The following is a 14243-nucleotide window of genomic DNA, read 5'->3' on the forward strand; positions in this document are numbered from 1 at the left end:
TTTTTAGAGAGGTATTTTCTGCTGTGTGGCACAGATGTTGCATTAGGTCTTAGAAGAATCTAGATTAAATTTTTTTTTTAATTTTAAAATTTATTTCTATCTCCATCCCCGCCTCCCCCGCCCAGTTGTCTGCTCACTGTGTCCATTCTCTGTGTGTTCTTCTGTGTCTGTTTGTATTCTTGCTGGCAGCACCTGGAATCTGTGTCTCTTTTTGTTATGTCATCTTGCTGCATCAGCCATCTGTGTGTGTGGCACCACTCCTAGGCAGGCTGCACTTTTTTCGCACTGGGCGGCTCTCCTTATGGGGTGCATTCCTTGCACGTGGGGCTTCCCTACGAGGGAGACACCCCTGTGTGGCACGGCGCTCCTTGGCGCGCATCAGCACTGCGCTTGGGCCAGCTCATCAGACGGGTCAGGAGGCCCTGGGTTTGAACCCTGGACCCCCCATTTGGTAGGTGGATGTCCTATCCGTTGGGCCAAATCTGCTTCCCACGGATTAAATTTTGTTTAAGACTATGTGTTTTTCTTTGCTCAGATTGCTTGCTCTACAGGTAACATTCAGATTATTAAATCAATCTCCTATTTACTTCAAAATTGGAAAAGGGTGTGCCTGAGAGAATATGTTTGAGCACTCTTTCTAGATGTGTGTTATTGAATGCCTTGGTATTCGTATTTATCCTTAATTATCTTGTGAGTTTGCTTTCAGTCTCTCTTGTTCAGTTAACTCTAAAAACTTGACTGCCATGATCAAGTTTTTAGCCTGCAAGCTGAATACCGGATCCTAATTCCTGGTGAATTTGACAAATTAGTGACCCTGTGAGCTCTTGGCAATTGGATATTCAACCTTTATTGATAAAAACTGTCTGAAGCCCCGAAGATATTTTAATAAATATATATTAATAAATGTACACTGGAAGGATTTTGGGAAATAGAGTGAGTTATTAAATTATTTGTGTGTGTCATTTACTTTATTATTGAAAATTTATTTTTTATATCAATGTTACAGGTTACTCAGTTAACACAAGATAATAACTGCAATAACAATAAGTCTGCTATAGTCCCTACTTATTTTTGTTCATTCCTCAATCTTGAGGGATTTGGGACAATGTCTACTCTGCTTCAGGCTGAGAAGGGACATAGATATTATGGGATAGAGAAACGGAATTGTTTTGCTTGCCATTGAAGATATTCCTTGCTTTTGGAATGGGGCTGATCCGTCATCTTCCTTTTTTTAGTTGTCCAGCGCTGCCCAAAGAACTGGAAAGTAGGAGTTGGGTTCAGGGCTCACCTGGGATAGGAACAACCCCAAGACTTTAAAGTCTCTTGTTTCTCATGTAAAGTTCTTTCCTTTTTCTGAAGAAGAAGCTGTGACCTGCACCTGGCTACATGTACTTTCAGAGAAGTCTCAGGCTATAACAGTATACCTGAGAAGGAAATTTGGTTGTTTCTGTGATGCATAACATTTTTCTAAGAATAAAAAAATGCAGCATTCCCATCCCCCACCCCCCATTGTTGACACTTAACATAAGTGTGGTACCTTTGTTAAAACTGATGCAAGAATGTTCAAATATTGTCTTATTATTTTGCTTTAGGTGCATTTTTCTCCACCCTATTATACCACCATTGTAGTAACACCTTGTACTAGTGATGAATTTTTGTTTTAGATCCTAAAAGAACATTCTTATATTTGTATTTTTAATCACAATCCTCATCTATGACAGGGTTCACTGTATAATAGTCTCATGTTTTATCCTCACTTTCCTTCTGGTAAAATATACAACCCCAAAATTCGCCTTTTAGTGTTCTGCCACATTCTCTAATGGAACAGCAGAAATCCCAAGTACAGGGGCAGTGGCTAATAAAGGAGGATGGACCATCGATGGGCCCTTGATATTGATGACTGTATTTATGAACCTTTTCTTTCGAAAATGAAACTGAGCCTAGTATTATAGGTTCCCTAAGAATTACCGCCTGAGAGCCTCCTTGTTGCTCAAATGTGACCTCTCTCTAAGCCAAACTCCGTATATAAATGTATTGCCTTCCCCCTCAGCATGGGACATGACTCCCAGGTATAAGTCTCCCTAGCTTCAAGGGGTTACTATCAAGCACCAACTAGTTATGCAGCTGGAAAAAGACCTTGAATAAAAGGGGGTGAAGGTAAAGACAAATGAGTTTATATGGCTAAGAGACTTCAAAGTGAGTTAGGAATTCATTCCAGAGTTTCCACTTACATATATCTCAGCAGGATCTCATTGATTGCCACAGTAAATATTGCCTCAAATAACAGGACTCCTGAAGGCTCTGGAGACATGCAGATATTATACACAGGGCTGAGAGCTTAGGCATTTGGTATCCTGCAGGTAGACCTTACTTTGGAATTTATGCTCCCCAGCGTGACAGAGTTGGACTCTTTGTGGTTTCCCTGCACACGGCTCTTCTGCCCCTTATATTTGAACCTATAGTTAGTACTAGAGATGATGGACTTATGTCGAAGAAACTTAAATCTTTGGGCCATGTGCCAGTCGGGCCCTGAATCTCAAAAAAGTTGTACACCTACTCTCCAGTTCATTGGACTCACCCAGGACAACTAACAAGGAAATAATGATGGACAACGACCCTCCCAAGGAACAGAGAGAGAATCTACAAATGCAAGCAAGATAGTCCCATCCATCTGCCACATGGCATCTAAGCCCCCTCTCAATTAGAGGCAGAGTGGGCATCACCATCCCAGAATCCTCAGGATTGGGGAATGAACAATGGACTAGAGTAGACTTATTGTTATTCTAGCAATTGAAGAACTGTTATCATTGATGTGGAGACTGGCCACCAGAGGTTCTGAGGGGAGAGAGAGAGGAAAATAGGTGTAATATGGGGCATTTTTTGGGACATTGGAATTGTCCTGAATGACATTGCAATGACAGATACAGGCCATTATATATTTTGTCATAACTTGCAATATTGTGTGGAAAAGAGTTTAAACTATAATGTAAACTATAATCCACATTTAGTGGCAATGCTCCAATATCTGTTCACCAATTGTAGCAAATGTACCACACTAATGAAGGATGTTGTTAATGTGGGAAAGTGTGGGAAGGGTAGGGAGTGGGGCATATGGGACTCCCCTAGATTTTTTTATATAACATTTATGTAATCTAAGTGTATTAAAAAAAAATTGTAACAAATGTACCACACTAATGAGAAATGTTGTTGATATGGGAAAATGTGGGAGGAGGAGGGGGGGCAGATGGGAATCTCTTATATTTTTAATGTAGCATTTATGTAATCTAAAACTTTAAAAATAAAAAAAAATTTAAAAAATTCCCCTTTTAATCATATTCACACACATTCTTCAGTTAATGATACTCACAATATTGCGCTACCATAATCTCCCTTTCCAAACCATTGCAATCAACCTAATTATAAATTCTGCACAGATTAAACATCAATTCCCCAATTTTTTTTTTTTTTAAAGATTTATTTTTATTTACTTAATTCCCCTCCCCTCCCCTGGTTGTCTGTTTTCTGTGTCTTTTTGCTGCGTCTTGTTTCTTTGTCCGCTTCTGTTGTCGTCAGCGGCACGGGAAGTGTGGGCGGCGCCATTCGTCGGCAGGCTGCTCCCTCCTTCGCGCTGGGCGGCTCTCCTTATGGGTGCACTGCTTGCGCGTGGGGCTCCCCTACGCGGGGGACACCCCTGTGTAGCAGGGCACTCCTTGCGCGCATCAGCACTGTGCATGGGCCAGCTCCACACGGGTCAAGGAGGCCCAGGGCTTGAACCGCGGACCTCCCATGTGGTAGACGGACGCCCTAACCACTGGGCCAAAGTCCGTTTCCCAATTCCCCAATTTTTAACCCCATTCTGTCTCCTGGTAACCTATCTTCTAAACAACCTCTATGAGCTTGTTTATTATAATTGGTTCATATTAGTGAGATCATACAAAATTTGTCCAGGAATATTTTTAGCTTTCCAGCTCCTGTAGTTAGGGAAAACATCTAGTGGGAGATTAAAAAGGATAGTCATGCCAATTTATCTTATTGACACAGATGTCGAGTCAGTGGTGATTCATAGATAGTAATGTTCCTTTTTGTTAAGTCATCATTTGTAACTAGTCTGTCAGCCAGGTAGGATTGGGCAAAACAAGTATCTCCAACAAGGCAGACTAGGGGAAGGGTTTATTGATAATCATTATTTTCTTTTACAGTTATGGGCTAATTGTGCTTATAGTTTGTTAAACCTGACATACAGTATAAAACATAGTTTTAAGGTTATAGAACAAAACTGGAGTTATTTATATTATTGTGAAAAGATTTAGGCCACTAATTAGATGCATTAAAGACTGATTAAAGAGTAGTAATGTGAATGTTAAGGAATTCCAGCTTTAAGATTTTTATGTTTATGATAAGCTCTTTTTCATTTCATTAAGTCTGGTGATAGGAACATCATAGAAAATATTCTGAGCTTTTTTGCTATTAGACTGCTTAAATCTAATTACTGTGAACTAAATTTATTTGAAGAACAAAGAAACAAATTTACTAGTAATGAGTTGGTTTGTGCCAAAAAATTGTATTTTTAAACAGTTTTCAAAAATTTCTAACCACCAGAAAGGTAAGGTATCTTTTGTTCCACATTGTACAGAATAATCAGCTGCTTTGTTTGTTTATCCATTTTCTACAACTTGCAACTGAGTTTAATACCTATTGATTGCTAGATTATGCAGAAAGAGTGTTTTCTCAGTGCCTTGATAATATGGTATTAACCTTTGATATTAAGCAGTTTCTTATTGCTTGTGATTTCAGGATAAACTTCTTTTAAATTTCATTTCAAATTTAAATGTTTCCTTTATACACATCAATTAATACTTTTTTAAAGATTTATTTTATCTATTTCTCTCCCCTTCCCCCCCTTGTCTGCTCTCTGTGTCCTTTCACTGTGTGTTCTTCTGTGTCCACTTGCATTCTTGTCATGCGGCACCGGGAAACTGTGTCACTTTTTTTTGTTGTGTCATCTTGCTGCGTCAGCTCTCTGTGTACGCGGCACCACTCCTGGGCAGGCTGCGCTTTTTTTGCACGGGGCGGCTCTCCTTGTGGGGCGCACTCCATGTGCGTGGGGCACCCCTCTGCAGGGGACACCTGTGTGTCTCATGGCACTCCTTGCGCACAGGCCAGCTCACCACACAGGTCAGGAGGCCCTGGGTATCGAACCCTGGACCCTCCATATGGCAGGCAGACTCTATGATTGAGTCACAACTGCTTCCTTTAGTGTTCTTCAGTGAATATGTATATTGCTTTTATGTATTTTCCTGTCTATTATACAAATACATTATTGTAAAATATTCAGACAGCGTAGAAATTTGTAAACTAAAAACCATGAAAGTCCTTCAGTCCCATTCCTAAACAGGTGAAGTCCAGTTTATCAATTTGTTCTCTTATGGGTTGTACTGTAGGTGTCATAACTAAGAAATCTTTAGCCCAAGGTCAGAAAGGTTTTCTCCTATGCTTTTTTTCTGGAAAAGACTTTCCTTTTTCTACTGAATTGTCTTTGTATATCTGTAGAAAATCATATATCTGTTTAGGTATGGGCCTATTTTTGTGCTTCCTATTCTGTTCCATTGATTTATTTATGTTTATGCCAATACCACTTCGTCTTGATGAGAGTAGTGTGGTAGTCAGAATTCTAAGATTACCCCTGGTGACCCATTCCATTGTGTAATGGGAGGGAATTGTAAACATGATGAGATATCACTCCTGTGATTAGATTATGTTATACTGGTACAGCTGACTAAGACAGGAAGATTATCCTCCATAGACCTGATCTAATCAGACAAGCCCTTAAAGGGAATGGGCTTTTTGTAGAGAATGAGAGTCCAAGTACAAAGTCGCTGGTTTTGAAGATAACAGGGAGTCTCATGGCAAGGAATACAGGTAACCAATAAGTTTGTAGTAATTCGTTACCTAGTAATATAAAATATACAGGTAGATGTATAGTAATCTTTTTTAGGTACTGGGGCCAGGGATTGAACCCGGGACCTCGTATGTGAGAAGCCAGTGCTCAACCACTGAGCAACATCAGCACCCACAAGTTGGTTTTTTTGTTTGCTTGTTGTTTGTTTTTTGTTTGCTTTGTTTTTAGGAGGCACCAGGAACCAAATCTAGAACCTCCCATGTGGGAAGCAGGTACTCAACCACTTGAGCCACATTCGCTTCCCTGCATATTAATCCTGAAATCAAGTAGAGTGTTAGCTCTTTAACTTTGCTCTTTTTCAAAGTTGTTTTGGTTATTCTTGGTTCATTGCATTTCCATTTGAATCTTGAAATAATTTTACTGATTCTATAAAAAAATCCCATTGGGATTTGATTGGAATTGCATTGAGTCTATAGGTTAATTTGAGGGAAATTGGCATTTTAACAATATTGAGTCTTCTGACCTATGAACATGACCCAACTCTTGATTTTTTTTAAGTTTTTCATTTTTCTCAGCAGTTTTCATTGTACAGGCTTTTCACATGTTTTGTCAGATTTATCCTCGAATATTTCATATTTTTGATGCTACTGTAAATGGTATTTTTAAAGTTCAGTTTCTGATTATTTGTTACTAATATATAGAAACACAATTTATTTTTGTATATTGATCTTATATTCTGTGATCTTTAACTTATTAGTTGTAGCTTTTTTTATGAATTTCATTGAATTTTCTACATAAATGATCATGTTGTCACCAAATACATTTTTATTTCTTCCTTTTCAATCTGGTTGTTATCTTTTCTTCTTGTCTTACTGCATTGGCCAAAACTTCCACTGTTAAATATAAGTGATGAAAGTGGACAGTCTTGCATTGTTATACTGATACTAGGGAGAAAGCATTCAATCTTTCACCATTAAGTATGATGTTAGCTGTAGATTTTTCAAAGATGCCTTTTTTCAGATTAAAGTTTCTCTATTCCTGGTTTGCAGAGAATATTGTCAGGAGTGAATGTTGGATTTTGTCAAATGCTCTTTGTGTCTTTTGGAGTTGATCTATAGTTTTTCTAAAATATTTTATTTGATTAGATTAGCTAAAATTTGTTTAGAATTTTTGCTTCGATGTTCATGAGGGATTTTGGTCTGTAGTTTCATTTGTATTTATCGTATGATTTTAGTATAGGGGTAATAGTGGCCTTATAGAATGAATTCAGACATATTTTCTCCTTATCAATGTTCTGGAAGACTTTGCGGAGAATTGATATTAGTTCTTCCTAAAATATTTGCTAGAACTCACCAGTGAAGCCACCTGGGCCTAGAATTTTATTTGTGGGAATGTTTTTAGCTATAAATTCAACGACACTGCATTATTGAGGTTATCTAGTTCTTCCTGAATAACAGTTGATAATTTGTGTCTTTCAAGGAACTCATCCATTTCATACAAATTATCAAATTTATTTGCATTAAATTAACAGTATTCCCTTATTATGCTTTTACTATCTATACAATTTACAGTAATGTCACCACTCTCCTTCCTGATGCTGACAACTCTTTATTTTCCTAATCAGTCTGGCCAGAGGTTTATTATTTTTATTGATCTTTTCAAAGAAACCACCTTTTGGTTTCTATGATTTTTCTCCATTGTTTGTTTTCTTTGCTATTGATTTTATCTCTGATCATTATTTCCTTCCTTCTACTTATATTGGGTTTAGTTTTCTCCTTTTCTAGCTTTATGAATTAAAAGGTGATATTATTGATCAGAGACTTTTCTTTCTTTTCTGTATAGGCATTTGGTTCTACAAAAAATCCTCTGAGTCTTGCTTAATTTATCAGTATCCTGTAAGTTTTGATAATGTTGTGTTTTCACTTTCATTACATTCAAAATAATTTTCCTTTTGATTCTTCTTTGACCTATGGATTATTTAAAATGGGGTATTATTTGATTACCAAATATTTGGGGAATTTTCTAGAGATCTTTTTGTTATTGATTTCTAACTTAGTTCCCTTGTGGTCAGAGAACATATTTGTATGACTTGAATTTTATTAGATTTTCTGAGACTCGTTTGATGGCCTGTAATACGGTCTATCTTGGTCAGTGTTTCTTGTGCCCTTGAAGAAAACGTATATTCTACTGGTTTGTGGTATAGAGTTCTATAATGTCAATTGTATTGTTCAAATCTTCTATTGCTTACTGAATTTCTGTCTTCTTGTTAGGTTATTGAGAAAGAAGAATTGAAATCTCTAATTATAATTGTGGATTTGTCTATCCTTGCACTCTCAGTTTTACTTCACATATTTTGCAATTCTTTTGTTTAGTGCATACACATTTAGGATATGTCTTTTTGATGGATTGGTTCCTTTATCATTATGAAATGATCCTTTTTACCCTGGTTCGAGTTTGTGCTCTGAAATATACTTGTTCTATTAATATAGCCACTCCTGCTAGTTTGATTGGTATAGTGTTAGCGTAGTATTATCTTCTCCCATCTTTAACCTCTTTGTGTCATCATATAGTTGTGTATTTTAAGCCAAACTGACAATCTCTGCCTTGTAATTGGGGTAATTAGAACATGTACATTTAATGTGATTATTAATATGGCTATGTGTCTGACTATCATCTTTCTTGCTGTTTTCTATTTGTCCCATCAGCTATTGTTCCCTTTTTTGCCCTTTTTTCTGCTTTATTTTGGATTAAGTATTTTTTATCATTCAGTTTTATCCCCTTGTTGACTTATTAGCTATTACTCTTTGTTTTGTTAGTTTAGTTGCATAATGGTTTTATAAACCTTATATACATCTTTAACTTGTCACAGTCAAACTATCAGAGATATAACATGGCTTCACATGTATTGTAAGAACTTTATAATGGTACATTTCCATTTCTCCCAACCCTTGTGCTATCAGACATATGTTTTACTTTTTTGTATGTTATAAGCCCTACATTACATTGTTGGGCTTATAACAAATTGTCTTCAAACAGCAAAATGTCTTTTAAAGTAATTTAAATAATAAAAAATCTTATATACACGTACACATGTAGTAATCATTTCCAGTGCCCTTGATTCCTTTTGTAGATGTATATTTTCATATGGTAGAGTATGCCTTTTTGCTGAAGGACTCCCTTTAACATTTTTTGTATTGCAGGTCTGTTGGAGTGATGAAATTGTTCAGCTTTTTAATGTCTGAAAATGTGTTTTTTGTCCCCTTTATTTTTCGCTGGATATAGAATCATAGGTTGACTTTTTTTCCCTTGCATTACTTTAAGAATGTTGTTCTGCTGTCATTCTTATCTTTGTTCCTCTGTGCCTAATGTCTAATTGTCTATGTCATAATGTATATATATAGTGTCTGTTTTCTCTGGTCACTTTTAAGATTTTCGCATTGTCATTGATTTTGAGCCAATTATGATATGCCTTAGTATAAGTTTCTTTATGTTTCTTTTGTTTGGAGTTCTTGGGTTTCTTAGATTTGTGTGTTTACAGTTTTTGTGAAATTTGAAAAATTTTTGGCCACTATTACTTCAAATATTTTTTTCTGTCCTCTCTCCTCTCTTTTGGGAACTCTCCAATTACATATATATTAGCCTACTTGAAATTGTCCCAGCTCTCACTGATGTTCTCTCCATTTTTTAAAATTCTTTTTTCTTTGATTGATTTTGAATAATTTCTGTTATTATGTCTTCAAGTTCATTGCTCTTATCTTAACAGCTGTTCAACCCATGCAGTATATTTTTAATCACAGACATTGGAATTTTTATCTCTAGGAGTTTGATTTGAGTCTTTTGTTTGTTTGTTTCCATGTTTCTGTTTATCTTTTTGAACATATGCAATACATTTATCATAACTTTGAATTTCCTTGTCTCCTAAATCTATTTTCCGTCTGAATTCTTGGTCCATTTCAGTTGTTTGCTTTTTCTTCTCATTATAGGTGATGTCTTCCTACTTCTTTTTATGCCTGCTAGTATTTGATTGGAGATACTGGTTGCTGGTTATTGTTGTACTCCTGTTAATATTCTTAAGCTGTGTTGTGGCATGCTGTTAAGTTACTTAAAAACGATTTGATCCTTTAGGGTTCTGCCTTTAAGGTTTGTTAGGTGGGAAGTGTTTGGTCTAGGGCAGTGGTTCTAAATATATCTTGCCATTTGGGTCCAGATAATTCTTTGTTGTGGCATGCTGTCTTGTGGGTTTTAGAATGTTTAATATCATCTCTGGCCTATATTCTCTGGGTGCCAGTAGCACCCACCAAGTTTTGACAACCAAAATTGCCTCTAGTTGAGTACCACTGCTTTAGGGTTAATTTTGCCCTACTACTGAGGCAAATTCCTTTTATGTATTATACCCAGTGACCCATGAATCATGAGATATCTCAGTCTAGTTCTTTGAGATAGGCTGTTTTCCCCAGCTTTGTGTGAATGCTGGGCACTGTTAAATCCTTTTGGGTGATTTTTTCCTTGGCCTTGGTTGGTTCCCTCACACACTTGTGCTGTTCAGTACTCAGCTGAATATTCAAAGTAGACCGTCTGCACATCTCTGGAGTTCTCTTATGTACATCTTTCTCCTCATTAGTATTCTGTTCATGAACAGTAGTTTCTATGCTCTCCCCAGACTGTCAACTCTATATCCTTAACTGGGAGTTCACCAGACCCCACCTGGGTTTCACTTCTTGTATACCCCAGTGACTTGGAAACTCTCTAAAGGCAGTAAAGTGGGACAGTTTTAGGGCTCATCTTATTTGTTTCCTGCCTCTTGGGGATTATTCACCTTTTTTTGTCTGATGTCCAGTGTCTTGAAACTGCTATTTTCATATATTTTGGTTCTTTCAGTCAGGAGGATAAATCTGGTTTGTGTTAATCCTCTTGGCCAGAAGCAGAATGCCCTTTAACTAATAATTAATTTGCATCAATTACTGGTTAAAGGTGAAAGTGTTCTTACACATTTATTAACCTGGTTTCTTCATTTTATTGATTTGTATAAATCAATATTTACAACATTTATAATATTCTTCATTTAAAGTGTCCTGTTCCTATAGATAGTTCCTGTAAAATGGCATAAATATTAAATTGGCCCTAAAACCTTTTATTATATTTGAATATGCCTCTTTAATGCAGGTTTCTAGAGTGTTAGCTAAAGTGTCTTTTCTTTTTAATACATTAAAAAAAAATTTTTTAAAGATACTTAGATTACATAAAATGTTCCATAAGAAAATGTGAGGGAGTCCCATATGCCCCACTATTCCCCATATTAACAACTTCTTTCATTAATGTGGTACATTTGTTGCAATTAATGAACACATTTTGGAGCATTGCCACTAAACATGGGTTATAGTTTACACTTCAGTTTACATTCTCTCCCACTCAATTCTCTAGGTTATGGCAGGATATATAATGGCCTGTATCTGTCATTGCAGTGTCATTCAGGACAATTCCAAGTTGGAAAATGCCCCCATATTGCACCTCTTTTTCCCTCTCCCTGCCTTCAGCACCTCCAGTGGCTGCTGTCTCCACATCAGTCATATCATTTCTTTCACTGTCACAATAAGTCTGTAGTAGAATAAGTCTATAGTAGAATACCAGTAAGTCCACTCTAGTCCATATTTTATTCCCCAGTCCTGAGGAGTCTGGGATGGTGATGCCCACTCCACTTCTAATTGAGAGGGGTTTCAATACCATAAGACTGATGGATGGGACTCTTTTGCTTGTAGTTGTAGGCTCTCTTGGTTCCTTGGTATGGTGGTTATCTATCTTCACCTCCTTGTTAGTTGTCCTGGGTGAGAAAATAATGAACTGAAGAGTAGGTGTTACAACTCCGCTGAGGCTCAGGGCCCAACTGGCATATGGACAGCCCAGCGATTCAAGTCTCTTGGACGTACACCTACCAACTCCAGCACCAACTATAGGTTCAAATGAAAGGGACAGAAGAGACATGTGTAGAGAAGTCACAAACTGAGTCCAACTCTGTCACTCAGGGGCACAAATTCCAAATAGGACCCACTGGAAAGCACCAAATTCTGGAGCTATCTGCCATGACCGTAGGACCTGGGTGTCTCCAGAGCCCTCAGGAACCCCACTATTTGAGGTAGTATCTACTTTGGTAGTCTATGAGATTCTGCTAAGACGTGCATAAGCATTAATTCTGGGATGACCTCCCGACTCACTGAAGTCTTAGCCATATAAATTCATTTATCTTTACCTTTTCCCCCTTTTATTCAAGGTCTTTTTCCAGTTGCATTGCTAGTTGGTGCTTGACTGTAATCCCTTGATGCCAGGGAATTTATCCCTGAGAGTCATGTCCTATGCTGGCGGGGGAAGGTAATGCATTTATATACTGAGTTTGGCTTAGAAAAATGCTACATTTGAGCAACATAGAGACTCTTAGGAGGTAACTCTTAGGCACCCTACAACGCTAGGCTGAGTTGCAATTTCAAGTGCAAAGGCTCATAGCATAGTCGTCAATATCACGGGCCCATCAATCCTTCTTCACTGGTCATTGCCCCTGTACTTGGGGGATTGTTGCTGTTCCATTAGAGAATGTGGCACAGCTCCCCAGGATGGTAATTCAATATTCTTTTGGTTACTTTGTGAATCTCAACCTATTATGACAATGTCCCATGAACATTTGAGCACATTTATATACCTTATATGTATGCCCAGTTGAACTTCCTCCCATGTATCCCCTCTAACTGACACCCCACACCAGTGATCCCCTCCCCTGCCACAGTTGTAACCCTTCTTCTGTAATACAAAACTTCTTCAGAAATGAAGCCAAGAATATCACCAAATACGATTAATAGGAAAATGAAATACTAATGATAGGTTTAAACATAAGAAATAAAATGACTAATAATTTAGAAAAATAAAAATAAGAATTGGAATATTAAAAAATAATGGAAAATACATTTTAAAAATTTTGACATTTTGCCTTTCATTACTGTAGTACCTATTGCCCTGTATGTACAGTGACATTTTCTTCCATTTCCACCCCCCCCCCCAAGTTTCTTACTTTTTTTCATTTTGTTTTCAAAGAAATTTTAGGTCACAGTAAAGTCACCTATAGAATATAGGGGACTCCCTTATACCCAACATCCTCCCCCTTTTCCCCCTTTCTGTATTAATATGTTTCAATATTTGTACATCAGTTGTAACAAATGTACCATCCACATATAAAAAAGTTTTTAAAGAGTGTCTTAATATGGGCCTCTAACTATATGTAGTAGCATACAATTAAAGAACATGCCCCGAGATGATGAAGCATAACCGTGGTATGTGTCCTGTTTTTAGGGCATTGCTACAGCAGGCTCAAAGACTTTTGGGAGGCTTCCATGTATAATAACTCCTATTTTGTAGCTGCTAAAAAGTCAGCATCAAAGCCTGTTTGTTAGCCTGAAGAAGGATATAAAAACTGATTAACTCAGTCAGAAAAAAGAACATGAAAGAGGAGAAGAATCATTTTGAGAAGAGTATGTGATGAAACTGTACTGAAGTATAATACTGCAAAGATGGGAGTTACTTGGAAGCCATTGGTGGTAAGCTGTTAGAGAATGGGGAAAGTTAGCAGAATAGAAATAAAATGACAGAAGAAGCCTGGCCTTGTTTTGTAAGAGATGAGCTTCTTTCTCAGATTTGCTAGATCATAACTGCCATAGGGTTTGTATCATTTGCTTGTTGGATATCCAAGGATAAAGTAAACTAGTCTGATCATACCTTGGGGAAAAGAAGATGCATATACAGTGAGCAGGGTGAAACCATCTGGCTATGTAAATGAACTAAACATTTGTTGTTAAATAATATGTTGTTAAATAATATATATAAATGTTGTTAAATGATATATAATACATCAGTGTGTATAAATTCCATGCGTTAAAGTGAATACATCTAATTACTTGGCCTTGGGATGGTGATGATAAACTATAGCTAAAAAGAAGAGTTAAGTATGGCTTAACTCTGTGGCTCTACAGTATATAAGAATTAGATAACCTTTTAAAAAAAAACCAACTCTTGGTAAATGGAGGTGACTGAAAATCTATTGTGGATTATTAATAAAAGCGCTCTCAGTTTGGGAAAAATATATAATACAATATAATTGAAAATATGATAAGATATTCCAAAAGCTTAGATTGTTTTTAGTAACTAAGAAATAAATATTTAATGATTAACTGACATTTACATGGCATTCATCAGTGAGTGAATTTTATCAAGTGTATTTCTTGTTCTTTGAATAGTTTTGATGATATACGTGGTGCTCATGTAGTTCAGTGTCTGCCTTTGCCAAGTGATAACTCTTCATGTCGAG

At 36.9% G+C, this 14243-nt stretch overlaps 1 protein-coding gene across 4 annotated transcripts in view; it reads left to right on the forward strand.

Annotated features, from left to right (window-relative positions):
• Positions 1-14243, forward strand: part of SAMD8 (sterile alpha motif domain containing 8) — a 90674-nt gene that overhangs the window by 34890 nt on the left and 41541 nt on the right. Inside the window, exon 1 of one of the 4 annotated variants that reach the window (XM_058299097.2) lies at positions 5795-5919. The exons of the other annotated variants lie outside the window; for them this stretch is intronic. The gene's annotated coding sequence lies outside the window, so the exon portion shown is untranslated. Of the gene's footprint in view, positions 1-5794; positions 5920-14243 lie in introns of those variants that run through there. 4 annotated transcript variants of the gene reach the window in all.

Source organism: Dasypus novemcinctus, chromosome 6 (assembly GCF_030445035.2).
Source record: "Dasypus novemcinctus isolate mDasNov1 chromosome 6, mDasNov1.1.hap2, whole genome shotgun sequence".
NCBI classification, from domain to species: Eukaryota; Metazoa; Chordata; class Mammalia; order Cingulata; family Dasypodidae; genus Dasypus; species Dasypus novemcinctus.